At 41.4% G+C, this 19,183-nt stretch overlaps 1 long non-coding RNA gene across 1 annotated transcript in view; it reads left to right on the top strand.

Moving 5' to 3' along the window:
• The window catches only part of LOC131996353 (uncharacterized), a 137,777-nt gene that overhangs the window by 52,403 nt on the left and 66,191 nt on the right, over positions 1–19,183 (top strand). Inside the window, exon 2 of the long non-coding RNA XR_009397793.1 lies at positions 14,270–14,325. This is a non-coding gene — a long non-coding RNA (uncharacterized LOC131996353). The remainder of the gene's footprint in view (positions 1–14,269; positions 14,326–19,183) is intronic.

Consider the following 19,183-nt stretch of genomic DNA (forward strand, 5'->3'; position numbering starts at 1 on the left):
TTCTATTTCAAATAACAAAGATGTAATAAATAAATATACTAAACGCACACTCATATGTCTGCAGGCAAAGAAACAACTTTTTGTATTCCAAAAGCAATTAAGAAATAGGATTCGTAGGTATTTTACAAATTAAAAGCAAGGCTAGTTGGCAGTGAGCATTGAAAATTGTTTTAAAGAAGTCTCAAAAGAAGATCCTTTTATTTGTTAAAAAAAAAAAAAAACAACAAAGTGGGAGAAAAGTGGGTTGGTGCCTACTAATTTTAAAGGGTGATTTTTTAAGACTTATACGAAAGTTTTTCAAAAAAACATATACAGTTCAGAAAAATGCATGAAATTTTTATTTGAATCATTTAAATGTTTGATTATTTCATGCAAATGTTGATCGTGACTGCTCCTCTAATGATCCTTCCGCTTAGTCCAACTTTGGCATACCCTTTCCAACATTCCGGCCAGTATCTCATGATTAAATGCTTCAATGGTGTCTTCCAATGCGTCAATTGAAGCAGGCTTTTCTGTATAGACACGAGCTTTAAGATATCACAACAAAAAATAATCTAAAAGCGTTAAATCGCACGATCTAGGCGGTCAATTGATCAGTCCCGATCGTGAAATAAAATGTTCACTGAACTTGCCTCTCAATGAGTCCATTGATACGCGTGCTGTGTGGCTCAAGCTCTTGTATTTTGGGCAAAAAAAGTTCGATATTATCTCAAGATAGCGATCACCATTATCGCTCATGTTTGAAGAAGTACGGTCCAATGATGCCACCAGACCATAAACCGCACTAAACAGTGACTTTTTCTGGATGCATTGCAAGCTCTTGTAATGCTTCTGCCTAATCTTCACTCGAAAATCGACAATTCTGCTTATTTACGTACCCATTGAGCCAAAAATGAGCTTCGTCGCTGAACAATTTAAACACAAAGAACTTTAACATAGCACGTATATTGATAATAAAATTCCATAATTTGCAAGCGTAGTTCGACGATTCATGGTTAAATTATAGACCAAACTGAAGATGTTTGACAGTGAAACAAAACACGAAACGTGCGTGAGCTGTTTAAACCAGTGTTGCAAAAAAACAGCTTAAATATCACCCTTTACATCTCTCTTAACTGTTTGCACTGTTGGCAAAGTTTTCTCAGATATAGCGTCAGTAGAAACCCACCTATTTCTTGAAAAAATAATGAAGTAAAAGCGCGCTGAGCTCGGCCGGGCCGAATCTTATATACCCTCCATCATGGATCGCGTTTGTCAAGTTCTTTGGCAGATATCTCCTTATAAGCAAACAAAGGATAATGAATAAGAATTGCTATGCTATTTGAGATATGCCAAGTTATGAAGCGATTGGTTCATACCATACTTGATTGGGGTTCGGAGACCAAAATGGAGTTCATTGTGCCAAATTTCAGCCAAAAAGGATAATAATTGCTTCCTATATAATGACTCAGAAAATAAAATCCGGAAATCTGTAAATATGGGAGCTATATCAGGTTATAGACCGATGCGGACCATATTTAACACACATGATGAAGGTCACACAAGAAGTCGTTGTTGTCGTTCTCAAATCGTACGAGATACGGGGATTATATGGGACTGGATTGGGGGTCTGCCGGGCGAGTGTACGGTCTTTCAGGCAGGAGTGGTTCGTCTGCGCCGGGCGGACCAGTCATCGATCTTGCCTACGTACCATTTGTCAGGCTACTGAACACAGTAGAGGGGATGGCCAGGGCACCGTCGATGGTGAGGTGGGACACGGTAGATTGTTGCCGGACTGCAAAGGCACTATGGCCGGTCATCGACCGGAAGAGAACGAGAGAGTTGCTGGCGTTCGATAAGAAGTCGATGAGTACCTTGGCAGGGGTCATAACCGGAACTGTGCCACAGGCCGCATGGCGGCGCGCATGGGAATACCGCACAATGACTTCTGTAGGAATTGCCTCATTGAGGATGAAGAGGAGACTATTGAGCACTTGCTATGTTCATGTCCGGGTCCACAGAGACAGTTGGCTCTCCTTTCCAGGGAGCCGTTTCTTCTGCGATCTGGGTGAACTTGCGAACATCCCTCTGGTATCTCTCCTGAGGTTTGTTGGGGGAACAGGATGGTTCCGACGGGGTGAGTGACACAGGCTCCGGCGTAGGTAGGTCCGTGCTTGCGTAGGAAAGGGCGGTTCTTCACCTCCCGCTGGGGTTTCTCCACTCCTCCTGTATTTTTCTTTTTATACCCTCCACCATAAGATGGGGGGTATACTAATTTCGTCATTCTGATTGTAACTACTCGAAATATTCGTCTGAGACCCCACAAAGTATATATATTCTTGATCGTAGTGAAATTTTATGTCGATCTAGCCATGTCCGTCCGTCTGTCCGTCCGTCTGTCTGTCGAAAGCACGCTAACTTCCGAAGGAGTATAGCTTGCCGCTTGCAATTTTCCACAAATACTTCTTATTAGTGTAGGTCGGTTGGTATTGTAAATGGGCCATATCGGTCCATGTTTTGATATAGCTGCCATATAAACCGATCTTGGGTCTTGACTTCTTGAGCCTCTAGAGTGCGCAATTCTTATCCGATTGGAATGAAATTTTGCAAGATGTGTTTTGTTACGATATCCAACAACTGTGCCAAGTATGGCTCAAATCGGTCCATAACCTTATATAGCTGTGATATAAACCGATCTTGGGTCTTGACTTCTTGAGCCTCTAGAGTGCGCAATTCTTATCCGATTCGAATGAAATTTTGCACGACGTGTTTTGTTATTATATCCAACAACTGTGCCAAGTATGGTTCAAATCAGTCCATAACCTGATATAGCTGCCATGTACACCGATCTAAGGTTTTGACTTCTTGAGCCTCTAGAGTGGGCAATTCTAATCCGATTTGAATGAAGTTTTGCACGACGTGTTTTGTTGCGATATCCAACAACTGTGCCAAGTATGGTTCAAATCGGTCCATAACCTTATATAGCTGTGATATAAACCGATCTTGGGTCTTGACTTCTTGAGCCTCTAGAGGGCGCAATTCTTATCCAATTTGAATGAATTTTGGCACGTAGTATTTTGTTATGATATCCAACAACTGTGCCAAATATGGTTCAAATCGGTTCATAACCTGATATAGCTGCCATATAAACCGATCTGGGATCTTGACTTTTTGAGCCTCTAGAGGTCGCAATTATTATCCGATTTGTCTGAAATTTTGTACGACGGATTCTCTCATGACCATTAACATACGTGTTTATTATGGTCTGAATCGGTATATAGCCCGATACAGCTCCCATATAAATCGATCTCTCTATTTTACTTCTTGAGCCCACAAAGGGCGCAATTCTTATTCGAATTGGCTGACATTTTACACAGGTCTCCAACATATAATTTAATTGTGGTCCAAACCGGACCATATCTTGATATCGCTCTAATAGCAGAGCAAATCTTTTCTTATATCCTTTTTTTGCCTAAGAAGAGATGCCGGGAAAAGAACTCGACAAATGCGATCCATGGTGGAGGGTATATTAGATTCGGCCCGGCCGAACTTAGCACGCTTTTACTTGTTTTTATTCGTGTATAACCTCTAGTAGAGGTCTCACATTTTCCTTTTTCTTCCCTTTCTCCTAGGGTACCACAATGGGCCAAACTGGCCTCCGAGTGAACCACCTTTGGTGGGTGATCCATTCAACCTAACCTAACCTTCATCAAGTTATGAGCTGATTTAAACCATATTTGACACAGTTGTTGATGGTCAAACTAGAATACTTCATACAAAACTTTGGCCAAATCGGACAATAATTGCCCATTCTAGTACCTCGCGAAGTCAAGATCCACGATCGGTTTATATGGCAGCTATATCAGGTTATGAACCGATTTAGACCATACTTGGCACAGTTCTTGATGGTCAAACTAGAACACTTTATTTAAAATTTCAGCCAAGTCGGATAATAATTACGCCCTCTAGAGGCTCACGAATCGATAATCCAAAATCGGATTATATGATCTGATCTGAGCCAAATTGAAGAATATGTCAAAGGGCCCAACACAACTCACTGTCCCAAATTTGGGTGACATCGGACAATAAATGCGCCTTTTCTGGCCCCAAAACCTTAAATCGAGACATCGGTCTATATGGCAGCTATATCAAAATCTGAACCGATCTGAGCCATATTGAAGCAGGACCATACACAACTTACTGTCCCAAATTTAGGAGAGATCGGACAATAAATGGGCCTTTTATGGACTAAACTTTAAATCGAGAGATCGGTCTATATGGCAGCTATATCCAAATCTGGACCGATCTGAGCCATATTGAAGCAGGACCATACACAACTCACTGTCCCAAATTTCAGCGACATCGGACAATAAATGCGCCTTTTATGGCCTCAAAACCTTAAATCGAGAGATCGGTATATATGGCAGCTATATCCAAATCTGGACCGATCTGGGCCAAAATGAAGAAGGATGTCGAAGGGCCTAACCTAACTCACTGTCCCAAATTTTGACAACATCGGACAATAAATGCGCCTTTTATGGGCGCAAGACCCCAAATCAAGAGATCGGTCTACATGGCAGCTATATCCAAATCTGAACCGATCTGAGCCAAACTGAACTGGGATGTCGACTGAACTAAGACAGCTCACTGTCCAAAATTTCAGCAAAATAGGATAGTAAATATGTCTTTTATGGGCCTAAGACCCTAAATCGGTGGATCGGTCAATATGGCAGCTATATCCAAATCTGAACCGATCTGGGTCAAATTTAGTCAGAATGTCGAAGGGCCTAACACAACTCACTGTCCCAAATTTCAGCAAAATCGGATAATAAATGTGCCTTTTATGGGTCTAAGACCCTAAATCGGCGGATCGGTCTATATGAGGGCTATATCAAGATATAGTCCGATATAGCCCATCTTCGATCTTAACCTGCTAATGGACAAAAAAAGAATCTGTGCAAAATTTCAGCTCAAAATCTCTATTTTGAAAGACTGTAGCGTGATTTCAACAGACAGACGGACTGACAGACGGACTGACAGACGGACATGGCTAGATCGTCTTAGATTTTTACGCTGATCAAGAATATATGTACTTTATAGGGTCGGAAATGGATATTTCGATGTGTTGCAAAGGGAATGACAAAATGAATATACCCCCATCCTTCGGTGGTGGTTATAAAAATTTAACTTTTCGTGACGATTGGACGAAATATGCAACACATGCCATGATAACTGAATAAGACACAGGCAGACTGAAAACGCTAAATTGAATCGTACAGAGGTTTTTAGTCTTTTAGTATATTTAATGGCAGTTCTTGCAAACAAACTTAATTGCTTGAATCTTTTCTACTTATTTTGTCTTTACCCACTGTGCCATTATGAACATAGAAAATAGATTTGAATTTCCTAGCATTCTTCTTTAAAAGCATCTGCCTTAAAAAACATCTGCTTGAGAAAACAAATGTCTTATCTCTAAAAGTTCTATTTAAAATTTTTGCTTTTGTTCCATTTGATGCCCGTGTGAGTGGATCAGACTCACTCTCCATCTCATTACATTTGTCAGATTGGTCCTTCTACCAGAGTGAATAAAAAAGAAATCCTTTGAATGGTGCCGGCCTGTCGTTTGCAAACTGTAGACAAATACTTATCATATCATTACCAATCTCCTTATTCTATGTCTCACAATCGCCTACCAACCACAGCAGCAGCAACAACAACGACAACATCAACATGCCTTGAAAAAGCTGAGACTACTGAATAAATACCAACAACAACTAACACAGTGGACTTTGTAATCACAAAGTGATAGACATCAGCATACACTCACTCTCACACACACACACACACATACATCCTTTCATAGAAGTCTGCTGCAACCACAACAAATCCACATGAAAACATATCAAAAGAGAATTATTTGTGTAGTTATTTATTGTTGGTGGATTTGTGCACGTGTTTGTGTATGTGTATAGTGATTGTGAGAAGGATATGCATTTTGAGACGATACCGTTAGAAAGTTCAAGCAAACATGTGTCCTCCCGTCAGTCGAGGCTTTACGCAACTGAGGCTATGTTGCGCTAAGATGCTGGCAACAAAGCCAAAATGATAAATTTGCGACCCTTGGCCTTAAATATTTCGTTTCACCGTTGTTATTATCGCGAAATGAGCCAACAAAAAAAAAATAAATAAAAGCTTTTACAAAAAGTTTCTAGATTACTCATAAAATGTATCTCTTCTCTCACTCTCTCTCTCTCTCTTTCTCTGCTTGAGAAACTTAACCAGAGAGCAAAACATTTATAAAAATAACAGTTTTTGGAGATGCTTTATGAGAGAGAGCACGAAAATCCAAACAAAAGGAGATAATAAATACTGGGATTTTTCTTGTTTTCTTAGCCTCATTGTCAATACAAAAATCAGCTGATGCTGGTAAATAGAAACAGGAGAGCGTTTGGTTGTCAAACAAAAACAAAGAATACAAGAATTACATGACTCACACACTAATATTATGTATTTGTTATGTTCATGGGTGTGTGAGTGCTGTTCGCCTTAATGTACCCACGAGGAAACATTTGTCGTAGCGATATTTTATATTGAAAAAAAGGGGGAAAACTTTTTTAACAAAATCAAATCTTACCCAAGAATCGGAAACAAGTTAGAATTACCTTAAGTTTAGTCTAGCCAAAATTTTTTTACACTTCTCACCATTAAGAATCATCGATATGTTGAACCTAAATTAGGCTTTTGGTTTGTATGGCGAAATTCTCATTATTCCCCTTAAGAAAGGAAATAAATTCAAGTGAATCCAGAGGAAATTTTTGTTCCCTAGACCACTACTGTGGTGCAGAGTTGTTGCTGTTGTTGTGTTCTATCTTTCGTCTGCTTGATTCTGTTGAGTATCCATATCCAGGAACTCTGCAATTAAGATGGGGTGCGTCCAGAGGAATCTGGATCTGAGTCGAGTCGGTCTGGCTGGGCAGTTAAACAGGTTACGTGAGTCATGTGGTTCCTGCTTACAATCGGAACATACATCCAGCTTGTCAGCATCAATCCTTGATCTGTAGGAGTTGAGGCGGCTACATGTGCCGGAAGTACTCTGGTTTGTCGTAGGACGTCAATTTCTTTAGGTCCAATGGGAGGCGGTCGTTCTCCAAGGACTACTTTCATCCGGTAGCTATTTAACGCATATGCCACCGTGTCTGCATGAATGTTGTCTAGATATGCCGCATGATCTAGAGGTTCTCTCTTGTAGCGCTGAACCTCACGCTCTAGAACATGTAGATCTATCTTAAGGCTTCTGGGCGGTGGATATCTATCCACAAAATGATGATGTGGATGGTCTCTGCGATAACAGCCCAAAAGGTATTGCTTACACAGAATGTTTTTATGTCTTCGCACGGGTAGGATCTTTGTCTCCTGCTGGAGATGGTCCATATGAGAACTTAAGAGACATCCCGTCCCAGTTCTAAGGGCGGCATTCTGATAGATCCGAATATTATTCCACTGAGTGTCACAGAGCTGACTTGACCACACTGACGCTGCATAACTTACCACATCCCGGCCAATTGCTTTGTTCGTGGTCAACAAGGTTTCTTTGTCAGGATACCAAGTGCCGACGAATCGTGACTAGAGGACCTTGTTTCTACTTTTGACCTTATCGCAAATTGCTGTGGCATGTGGGGAGAACTATGTAAGAGCTGTCAAATGTGACGCCAAGTATTTTGGAACACTTGATGGTCGGAATCGTTACTCCATCAACTTAAACATTCAGCTTATGGTTCACCTCAAGCATATTTGTAGCGAACAATGTGGCTGAAGATTTGGTGGAAGATATTTTCAGATGTCTTGCAGCGAAATATGAGGAAAGTTCATTGAGGTAGACGTTCAACCTATTGCAGATGTCTTCAGTGGGTCGGGAGCCTGATGCCAAAATCGTACAATCGTCCGCAAATGATACGATCTCTTTAATGTCTGGGGGTGGAATGGAGGATAGGAAGGGGTTAAACAGTGCCGGAAATATTACCCCGCCTTGGGGAACTCCCCGTTTCAATCTACGGTGTTTCGACTTCTTATCCCTAAATTCCACAAAATGACTGGCGACCACTCAGATAATTCGCGACCCAGCGTTTTAGGCCTGGCTGGAGCAACATGTTGACGATGTTCTCAAATAGTTTGGCATGGCTAACCATGTCGAATGCTTTTGATAGATCCAGTGTCACGAGGACCGTGCTATGCAGTTTTCTAAATCCATGCTGATGCTCGGCGAATGGAAATTCTCCAACGAGGCTCGGTTGGAGTTGTCCCTTAAGTGTCATGGCTCCACCAAACTCGGGTCCTTTCCTGGCTTCAGTAGCGGGATCACTCTGACCATCTTCCAGATATCGGGAACTATAAGAGTGTTCATAGACAGGTTGAGGACAGTTGTAAGGTACTCAACTCCAGGTAGATCCAGATTTTTCAACATCAGTGTAGAGATTCATTCAGGTACCAACGCCTGGCATAATTTGACGCCACGCAGTCTTCAAAATCCATGCTGATGCTCGGCGAAAAGAAATTCTCCAACGAGGCTCGGTAGGAGTAGTCCCTCAAGTGTCATGGCTACTGGTGAGAGGAGGAAGATCGGTCTTTACGACTCCACCAAACTCGGATCTTTTCCTGGCTTCATTAGCGGGATCACTCTGCCCATCTTCCAGACATCGGGAACTATAACAGTGTTCATAGACAAGTGGAGAACAGTTGTAAGGTACTCAACTCCAGGTAGATGCAGATTCTTCAGCATCAGTGTAGAGATTCCTCAAATCGCAACGCATTGGATGATTTGGTGGCATGGATGACATTCGTAGCTTCGCCCACGGTAAATTGTGATGACTGTCCATCGGCTTGTATACCACGGATACCACGAATGGCTCTCCTCTTAGCCCTGTCACTTTCGGGATGCACAACTAATTGACGGTTGAACAACCTGGCGCATCTCTTCGGGTAAGTGACAGTTTCGTCGCCAAAAGTGACTGAGGCCCTGTCATGCAGTCTACCGGGGCTCCAGAGTGACTTAACAGTAGGCCACACCTTTTCTAAACCGGTACCTAAGTTACATTGCTTCAAGTGTTCCAGCCACAAATTCCACTTACGTCCGTTGACTACCGTGTTTATTTGCAGATTCAGCTCACTGATTCTGGAGTTAGTGGGGTCTCTACAACAAATCTGATCACACTCGTCTGCGAGTACCACTGCCTGCACCAGGAAATTGTGCCGCACTTGGGGTATTCGACCGACTGGTATAAAGAGAGTTAGATGTCCGTGGAGCAAAAATAGCTACGGATCATTACCTTGGTGCAGTAAAGCTGGACATTGAAATGCTCCAAACACAGCAGATGGCAACGGCATACTCGACTCGACCGACCCAACTGCTTGATAAAAGCACTCCTTGTCCCGATGATATAACGGCGCAGTGGCAAACCATTGCACACTCCATGGAAAATGCCGCAAATTACGTACTTGGGTACCGGAAGCCTCGCCTAAGAAACCCATGGTACGACCAAGAGTGTCGAGATGCTACTGAAGCCGACCCTGCAACCAGTAGCAACGCGCCAGATGAAAAGAGGTATCAGGAGAAAAGGAGAAACGTCTATTCCGCAGAACGAAAAGGAAATGGAAAGACTTCAGTGTGAGTGAATTGAGATGTACAGGAATCAGAAGGAAGTCTGGAAATTCTACCAAAGAATCAAACTTTAAACCGATGGCTTTGTTGTAGGCACATTCTCTTGCAGAGACAAAGAAGAAAATCTGGTAACTGACACAGATTGCATGCTAAGGATATGGAAATAACAATTTATCCATCTGCTAGTGTCCGACGATGGTGGATACCGCGAAACCAATCCCTGATGAAGGTATTGAATGTTTACCTCCTAGTCAGAATGAGGTCCAAGTAGCAGTGACCCGACTGAAGAACAACAAGGCAGCAGGAGCCGACGAGTTACCCGCTGAACTTTTTAAGACCGGAGGCGAAACGCTGATAAGGCGTAGGCGCAATCTGGCTACGGAAGCTGTAAAGAGAATCAGATCTCCTGAAGAACATAACACTGCCAAGACGCTGAAGAAGAAAAAGAGGTCCGCGCTCTCAAGTACTATGGAAAGACCAAGCCAGTAAGTAGCACGAGGTTACTTTTTAGTTTTTAGAGCGACCAACAAGCCGATTACTGGCCTAGGTGTATGTCCATTGTGGCATGGGGCGGATTTATATCCACACCCTCTTTTCAACCTAAACTACCCTTGATGCAGCTCCCATATATACGAGTATGTGTCGCCTGATTTTCAGTTTTAAAGCCTTTGGCACCAAATTTCTTAACAGATTTTCCCAAAATTCTGCACAAAATCTTTTTCTATGACTTTTATTATGTGAACCAGTTAAGATTTCAATATATTGGGTTGCCCAAAAAGTAATTGCGGGTTTTTCATATAGTCGGCGTTGACAAATTTTTTCAACGGCTTGTGACTCTGTAATTGCATTCTTTCTTCTGTCAGTTATCAGCTGTTACTTTTAGCTTGCTTTAGAAAAAAAGTGTAAAAAAAGTATATTTGATTAAAGTTCATTCTAAGTTTTATTAAAAATGCATTTACTTTCTTTTAAAAAATCCGCAATTACTTTTTGGGCAACCCAATAGCTCCTATGCATGAACTTTCGTTCATTTTTGGCTCATACTGCAATAATTTGGTGATTTGTTAACCGATCCTCACGAGATTTTGCAAAAAGATTTTCTTATAAATCTTAAGATCACTGTTAAAATCGGTTAAGATTTAGATATAGCTTCTACATAGATAACTAGCTGGACGGAGCCCGCTCCGCTGCGCCTTCTTTCACAATTTTATTTTATCTGATCCCAATACTGGCATGGTCAGGAGATAAGTCTTGTCTGGGGGTGCTGTTACGGCCTTTCGTGTTCTAATCCCAAATACCATTTATTTGAGCCTTATATTGCTGTGGTCGGTAAATATATCCGGTAGGGGGTATTTTTGAGGTTGACGGCCATATATCAGATTCTAATCTAGTCTCAAATACCTTTCTTTTGAGCCCCATATTGTCATTATTGGTTTATGTTACCATTTGACGGGTTTTGGAGATGGCGCGGCCCCCTAGATATCCCACCCTCAATAAGGATATCAAATTTCTGTTCTTGAGTTACTATAATCAAACTAAATTTCGCTTAAATTGCTCCGCCCATCTCCGAGATCTGACGTTTTTGAAAATAGGGTAAGGGGAGGGTCCGCCCATTAAAGTTTGGATGTTAGATCTACTTCATTCTGTTGGTTTTGGTGATGGACAAGAGTTGCCAAACCCTTTGCCCAGAAAGAGGATATCAGATTCATACTCTACTGCCAGAAACCACATTTAAGCTACATAATACTATAGTCGTTAGGGGGAGTTTATGAAACACCTGGCTATAAAACAGATATCATATTTGAGCCCCCTAGCTGTCATAATCCACAAATACGTCCACTTTAAGTGGGCATCTAAGGTTCGGCGGCCACTCATGCACATAGCCCTGAAAAAATATCTGCATCGTGCTCTACTCTCAAATTTCTTTTATTTGAGTCCCAATAGCCATTGATTGAGGGGGAGTTTATGAGGTGAGACGACCTCCAAACACTTGGCCTTAAAATTGAATATCAAACTCGTTTTCTACTATCAAATACCTATTATTTGAGCAACTTATTGCCATAGTAGGCAAACATGGCCGGTTTGAAGGGAACTTCGGGTCGGACCTTGAAATAATATCAGCATCGTGCTAAATTTAGTTTGGCCCTATACTGTCAAGCATTTTGAAGGTGGCAATCAAGATGCTCAGAGATTAGCATGTCCGCCTATGACGCTGAACGCCTGGGTTCGAATTTTGGCGAGACCATCCGAAAAATTTTCAACGGTGGTTTTCCCCTCCTAATGCTAGCAACATTTATGAGGTACCAAGCCATGTAAAACTTCTCTCCTAAGAGGTGTCGCACTGTGGCACGCCGTTCGGACTCGGCTATAAAAAGGAGGCCCCTTATCATTGAGCTTCAACTTGAACCAGACTGCACTCATTGATATGTGAGAAGTTTACCCCTGTTCCTTAGTGAAATGTCCATGGGCAAAATTTGTATTTGATCAAGACGATGAGGAGTCTCGTTCAGATACACACTATATTTTTTTTTGCTTTGGCTATCTACAATCAAAATCATATTTCATACTACATTTTTATACTACATTTTTATAGATCCGTAGGTCCTCTTGTGTCTATCCCAATTTGAGGGTAAACGGTGTACTCTACTACCAAAGACCTTTTATTGCTGTCCTATTCTATTGTGATCGGCCTTCATTTATTATCTTTAAACCCTTTTTTTTTGGTAAGATAAGGGGAGGGGGATTGCACTCTCCTACATCCTTTCATTTAAGTACAACATGTTCTCGGTCGTCTTTGGTGTTGTTTTTATTGGTAGGAGAGTGTCACTCCCCCCGACGCCAAGACCCACAATTTATTTCAGTCTTTTTTGTCGCGATATACATGTCCTGCTCAATGGCAGGACGGCTGGACGAGACCCAGATTCTTGAATCCTTATATCAACATTAGATTCGAACTCTACTCACATAGACCTTCCTTTTAATTCACATATTATCCCGCTCGAACTGCACGTCCTATTGAAGACTATTTTGTGAATGGGCCGGTCCCAGACTCTATCACAACTATGTATACCAGATTCGTAGTCAACTCACAGAGACCTTTCATTTAATACCCATTTTGTGATGTTGGACATTCATGCCCGTTTAAGGGGTTTTGGGGTTGCGTAGGTCCCGTAGACAACTTGGATCAAATTCTTATAACAGATGTGTACTCTACTTCCAAACACCTTTCATTTGATATCCATATGGTCCCAATTGGTTAATAAGCCTTACTGGGGGTTTTGGGGGGTAAGGAGGCCCCTCAGATACCTAGGAATAAGTTTTTATATCAGATTCTTACTCTACTTTTAAATACCTTTCATTGGATATCCACATTCTCCCAATTGGTAAATATGCCCTGAGGGGGGTTTTGGGGGGTGGGGAGACACCTCAGATACAAAGGAATACATTTTTATATCAGATTTGTGCTCTACTTTTAAATACCTTTAATTTTATACCCATATTGCTCAAAGCAGTGAAAGAGTCCTGTTGGGGAGTTTTTTGGGTGTGGGGGATTCCCCAAATGCTTTGGGTGAAATTTGTATACCAAATTCGCACTCTACTCTTTAATAACTTTCATTTGATACCCATATTGTCCAAATCGGTAAATATGTCCGTTCTGTTGGGTTTTGGGATGGGGCGTCCCCCTATGTTATTTGACATCAAAATTGTATACAAATTTCGTGTTTTTAAGGCACCATAAGGTGCCATACAAAATTTCACTTAAATCGGTGCAGACATCACCAAAATCTGGCGTTTTGAAAATTGGGGTATGGGGGAGGGTCCGCTCCCATTCGGGTATCAACCATTTTCTCTGTGACTCTGAGAATATGTACTGATTTTGGTCGATTTATACATTTCAAATTTAAGAAAATATTTTTTTTTTTCGACTACTTAGCCTGTATACCCAATTTGGTGTACAGTATCAAAAGGATGGCTTTGCACGACTTTAGCCTGTTCTTATTTGTTTAATGTAGTGAAAAAGTCCTATTGGGGGGTTTTTTGGGTGTGGGGGATTCCCCAAATTCTTTGGGTGAAATTTGTATAACAAATTCGCACTATACTCTTAAATAACTTTCATTTGATACCCATATTGTCCAAATCGGTAAATATGTCCGTTCAGTTGGGTTTTGGGATGGGGCGTCCCCCTATGTTATTTGACATCAAAATCGTATAAAAATTTCGTGTTTTTAAGGTACCATATAAGGTGAAATAAAAAATATCACTTAAATCGGTGCACGCATCTCCGAAATCTGGCGTTTTTGAAAATTGGGGCATGGGGGAGGGTCCGCTCCCCCCTTCGGGTATCAACCATTTTCTCTGTGACTCTGACATTATGTACTGATTTTGGTCGATTTATACATTTCAAATTTAAGCAAATATTTATTTCGGCTACTTAGCCTGTATACCTAATTTGGCGTACAGTATCAAAAGGTTGGCTTTGCATGAATTTAGCCTATTCTTATTTGTTTAATGAAAGATACATTTCCCGATAGTCTAATCAAAAATATCAAACTTTCCAATTCCAAATTTTCCACCATAATTTTTATGTCATGATTAAAGGATGAATAATGGTGAATAACAACTTTTTTTCTTTTGCAGAAACCGGAATATAGCCAGCAAACTTCATATTCGAATTTAACATACCGTTTTGAGTGGTAAGTATTAATTTCTTGTTTTTTTCTTCTTTTTCAACTTAAGAGTAGTAAAAACGTTTTAATTTGATTTAATTGTTTAAAAAATATTTTTTTTTGTTTAAGTTAATTTTTCTTATTTTAAATCTAATCAAAACATTTAGGGCAACTTAAAAAATGCAAATATTTTTCGATAACTCAATCACCATATGCCAACAAACAATTTTCTCTTATTTCTTCTGCAAATACGACAAAATGGCATTTCTTGCTGCATAAACTCTTCTCCATGCATCCAACTCTGAGTGACCAATGATGGTGACATTTGTATTGGACAAACTGCAAGACATCTTTGACTGAAATCAACATACAATGATGGACTGATACAGGAAGTACGACTAACACAATCATTTTCTGTGGTCAATATTGTACAAGTGCAAGCAAAGGCAAACTCCTTCAACATCATCTTCCGTAGAAATATACGAATGTACATCTATGGTCTATGGCCCATACAAATAACATTATGGGTCTGTATGCGGCCCGACGGTTTTCTGTCGACTATTTCTATTCCTGGAACGAATGACAGCCTTACAAAAGATCCGGAACCAATGTGTGAGGTATGAAGTGTACGCCGGATGTGGGTGGACTATGATTGTCTGGTTATACATTATTAAAGCCATTGCTCTGGCTTCACTTCACTGTTGTCCTTCAGCAACGTTCACTGTTCATCCATCCATCTATCAATTTCCTTTGGTGTGTGTGTGTATGGACTTGGTAGTGTGCATGTGCATGAATAGCACTTTAAAAATGTGCAACAATGATGACATTTCCGTTTTTCCCCTTTTTAATAGACAATGGCACTGCAGGGTCAGATAAGATACATGGTAGGCCGGTCAGTACGTCACTCACTCGCCAATAGCTTGTTAAAATAAGGAACAAAGCAAACGGCCAAAGATATGCGGTTTTTTTTTTTTTTTTTGTAAGAAGAGTAACTTAAAAAAATACAAAAGTGGTTAACCACAGTGTTAACGAACTTTCATTCATAACTTCACTAAATTTCCCATGAACATTCCATTAAGGAATATACAGTCTGATAAAAGTTAAAGCCCATTGATAAGGGGCCTCCTTTCTTATGCCGAATCCGAATGGGTACCGCATAGCGACAACACTTGCCTTACAAATGTAGGCAGCATTAGTAAGGGCATAACCAAAGCTGAACATTTTTCTGATTTTCACTATGGGATTTGAGCCCAGGTTTTCGGCAGACAAGCTAGCCTCTGCACCACGCTGACAGAGCGTGGAAAAAAAGATAATTATAAACAAAACTTATTATCAATAGTACGTTTAAATTGAAATTTTTATGATCTGAATTTAACTAAATCCAAAAATAAATCCTGACTGTTTACATTGCGTTTTTGGGGATTTAAGTGTCATACACCAGCGTACATGCGTATACATGAATGTGCACATCGCACACATTCATACATAATTTTTGAACAGTTGCATATTTTGGTACTTTTATTGATTATTCAGATTTTGGTTTTAAAAATAAATCCTGCAACAATGGGATTTAGGTTTGTATGACAAAAGCTTAAAAAAAAAACAAAGGATTTAGGATTTTGAACGTCGAGTGGTGCAGGCGTTTTGTTATGTCGCTCCGTAAGAATTTTTCTGTAACTCGTAAATAGGTCATTATTTTTGGAAGGAAAATTGAAGTCACCCAAGAATAGTTACGGTAGCTGACAGACGACTGGTCCTCAGGGGATTTTGACAAAGACACCTGGTTCGAGTCTTAAGAACAAGGCCGAACCTATTCTTCCTTCGCATGCCTATAACTTGCCTAGGCCATCGGCCTTTCCCGACAAACCAACACGCTCTTTAAGAGGTTGGAATAATAGAAGGCGCATCGCTCTCGGGTTTATTGAGAGGCTTGGTGCGACTAGGGTGAGATACTCCCTAAATTGGGCTCGGGGATTCGCTGCAAAGGCTACCCCAAAGATTACACGTCTATATTCGACAACTGTACCGCAGTCAGTCAAAAGGCTGTTGTCACCCGGAAGGCATTCTATGCCTAAAAGAACTAGTTCGAACAATAGTAAGATGGGTCCATGAACCTTTGCCAATGTCGCTAGGGACAGCTTGGTGATGGCAGTTATCGACAAGAGAGAAGAACAGGGCTGCATACCTACGAATAAATGGAGTGGGATAGTCAATGGACTGTCATTGGTATACTCCTATGTTCTTGCGGAGTTTCTTGGGTCTGCTCCAGTTTGTGACGATGCAGGCTGGTATCGTGGGCGACTAATTACCAAAGGCGATGAACGCACAATTGAAATGTTTCGTTGTGCGCCCAAAAAAGATTGATGAGATCTGGCCAGATGCAGCACTAGATTAAGGTAAAAAGGAAGATATTACCTCTCGACAAATGGCGCATGCTTGGATACCAAGGATTTCCTCAGATCCTGAATCCATACTAAGAATAAGGGGCAATAATGCTAATCTTTCAACCACCGACTGGAAGATAGGTAGTTTGGATGAAGCTGATGGTGACCGGAGACATGCAGTATTCGTAATAAACTCCAGCTCGCAGACCTCAACAAGTCTGAAGAAGTTGTGGCCTACGGATTCAACAAGTTGAAACAGAAGTGGGGTTGGGGAATCAGAAGACGACTCAGCTGAACACTTGCTTGAGGAAATTTCGAACACATCGCTAAGGTCTGGCTGATTGCAGGAGACTGAAAATCTCCTTGCCACAATCGAGGCCGAAGTAGAAGTCATCGAAACGGGACCCTACAAGCCCTGGATGGATGGGGGTCATCCGATTGGACTAGGCTCAAGACGTGCGCCATCAGAGATGGCCTGAACTCAAAAAGTACTACGACAGCAGCAGCTAGTGAAGCATCTACGGAAGAATCGTCCACACCGCAAGTATCCAGTATTCTAAGGAAGAGTGGTTCCACTGCTTTCTCGCCTGTATCTGGATGCGTACGGAATCTCATCATGACAAGAACGAATCTTGTGAGGATGAACTCCTAGCGGAATCAGAAGACGAGGCTAACACAACAGTGGTGGAAGTTCTGAACCCTGACTATTTTCTGGTCTCTGCAGATAAATCTCCACTCCACTATAAAGCAGCTTCGACGGCACTAAAGGTCCTCCTGATGGCAGGATTTGACTTGGTTCTTATCCAGGAACCATGGGTGTATAGAGGAATGATTCGTGGACTAAGAATTTAGCGATTTAAACTACTCAAGGGTACGGGAAATGGGAGACACAGAGCCGGTGCTCTTGCAAAGAGTTGTATAAATGTTTTTCCACTTCCGTCGCTAAGCAATGAAGATTCTGAAGAAGCAAGGCTTGAAATAAACAAGTCTCATTATTGGCTGGCTTCACTATAAATGGCACCCGATTTAGAGATGCCGCCTTCAAATCTTAAGTTGCTGGTTGAAAACCCTTCTGCAGGAAAGAAGAGCCTCATTGTAGGAAGTGATTCTAATGCAAATCACTAGATATGGGGAAGATCGGATGTCAACGAAAGGGGTGAGCTGTTTATCGAATATATTATAAGTTCCAATCTGGCGATTTGTAATAAAGGGGATAGGCCGACCTTTATTACCAGGAACAGGCAGGAGGTTCTTGATATAACCTTTGTATTTCGGAAGATATAAGCTCAAGAATATGTTACTGGAAAGTGTTGGATGACCACAGTTACTCTGATCATCGTTCAGCTTTTCAGCCTTGATGAAATACTGCAGAAGTTGTCCCTCGACTAAACAGAAGAAAAGTGGATTGGGATAAATTATGGCACAAATTATGTACTTCTATCCCTTCCAGATCACAATGGAAGTGGAAACTGCGGAAGACATTAACATAAAAGTGAAGCTGGTCAAGAAGGTCCTGAATGACTTGCTTGTGTCACCATGTCTTAATGCCAAGCCAAAGGGAAACAGCGACAGCAATGGTGGAGCCCAGATCTGGTTGGTCTAAGGAAGAACTGCAGGAAACTCTTCAACAGGGCGAAAGCCACAAGAGCATCACTTGATTGGGACATCTATAAGGCTGAGCTAAGAAAATATAAGGGCGAGCTGAGAAAGGTTCAGAACAGATCCTGTGTGGAATTCTGCAGCTCCGTGGAGGATACATCTGAGGCCAATAGGCTAAGGAAGATCAAGCTGGTCAAGAAGGTCCTGAATGACTTGCTTGTGTCACCATGTCTTAATGACAGGCCAAACGGAAACAGCGACAGCCATGGTGGACCCCCCAGAGGTGGTTGTTCTAAGGAAGAACTGCAGGAAACTCTTCAACAGGGCGAAAGCCACAAGAGCATCACATGATTGGGACATCCATAAGGCTGAGCTGAGAAAATATAAGGTCAAGCTGAGAAAAGCTCAGAACACATACTGTGTGGAATTCTGCAGCTCCGTGGAGGATACATCTGAGGCCTCTAGACTAAGGAAGATCCTACCCTCGAGACCTATTACGGTGGTATATATTCAGAAGTCAGAGAATGTATGGACAATGTCTAGTGAGGAAACACTAGAACTACTCTCTGATACACATTTCGCGGGAAATTCTCCAACGAACAACGTGGCGCCAGAGGAGGAAGCTCTACGTGCAACGGCAAAGTGGGCTACCGAAAGTGATCTAGGTATAAATAAGTGCAAGAGAGAAGTAGTTCTCTTTAGCAGGAGATACAATTTGTCTACAGTGGGACCTGTCACCTTGGGAGGAGAGAATGTTCCATGTACAGAAAGCACAAAAAACCTGGATGTTTTGCTGGACAGGAAATTGAACTTCAAAACCAACATTTTGGAAAGGGCAAAAAAGGTCACTCTTGCCATATACACCTGCAAGAGAGCCATTGGCAAAAGTTGGGGATTTAGAC

This window comes from Stomoxys calcitrans, chromosome 3 (assembly GCF_963082655.1).
Source record: "Stomoxys calcitrans chromosome 3, idStoCalc2.1, whole genome shotgun sequence".
NCBI classification, from domain to species: domain Eukaryota; kingdom Metazoa; phylum Arthropoda; class Insecta; order Diptera; family Muscidae; genus Stomoxys; species Stomoxys calcitrans.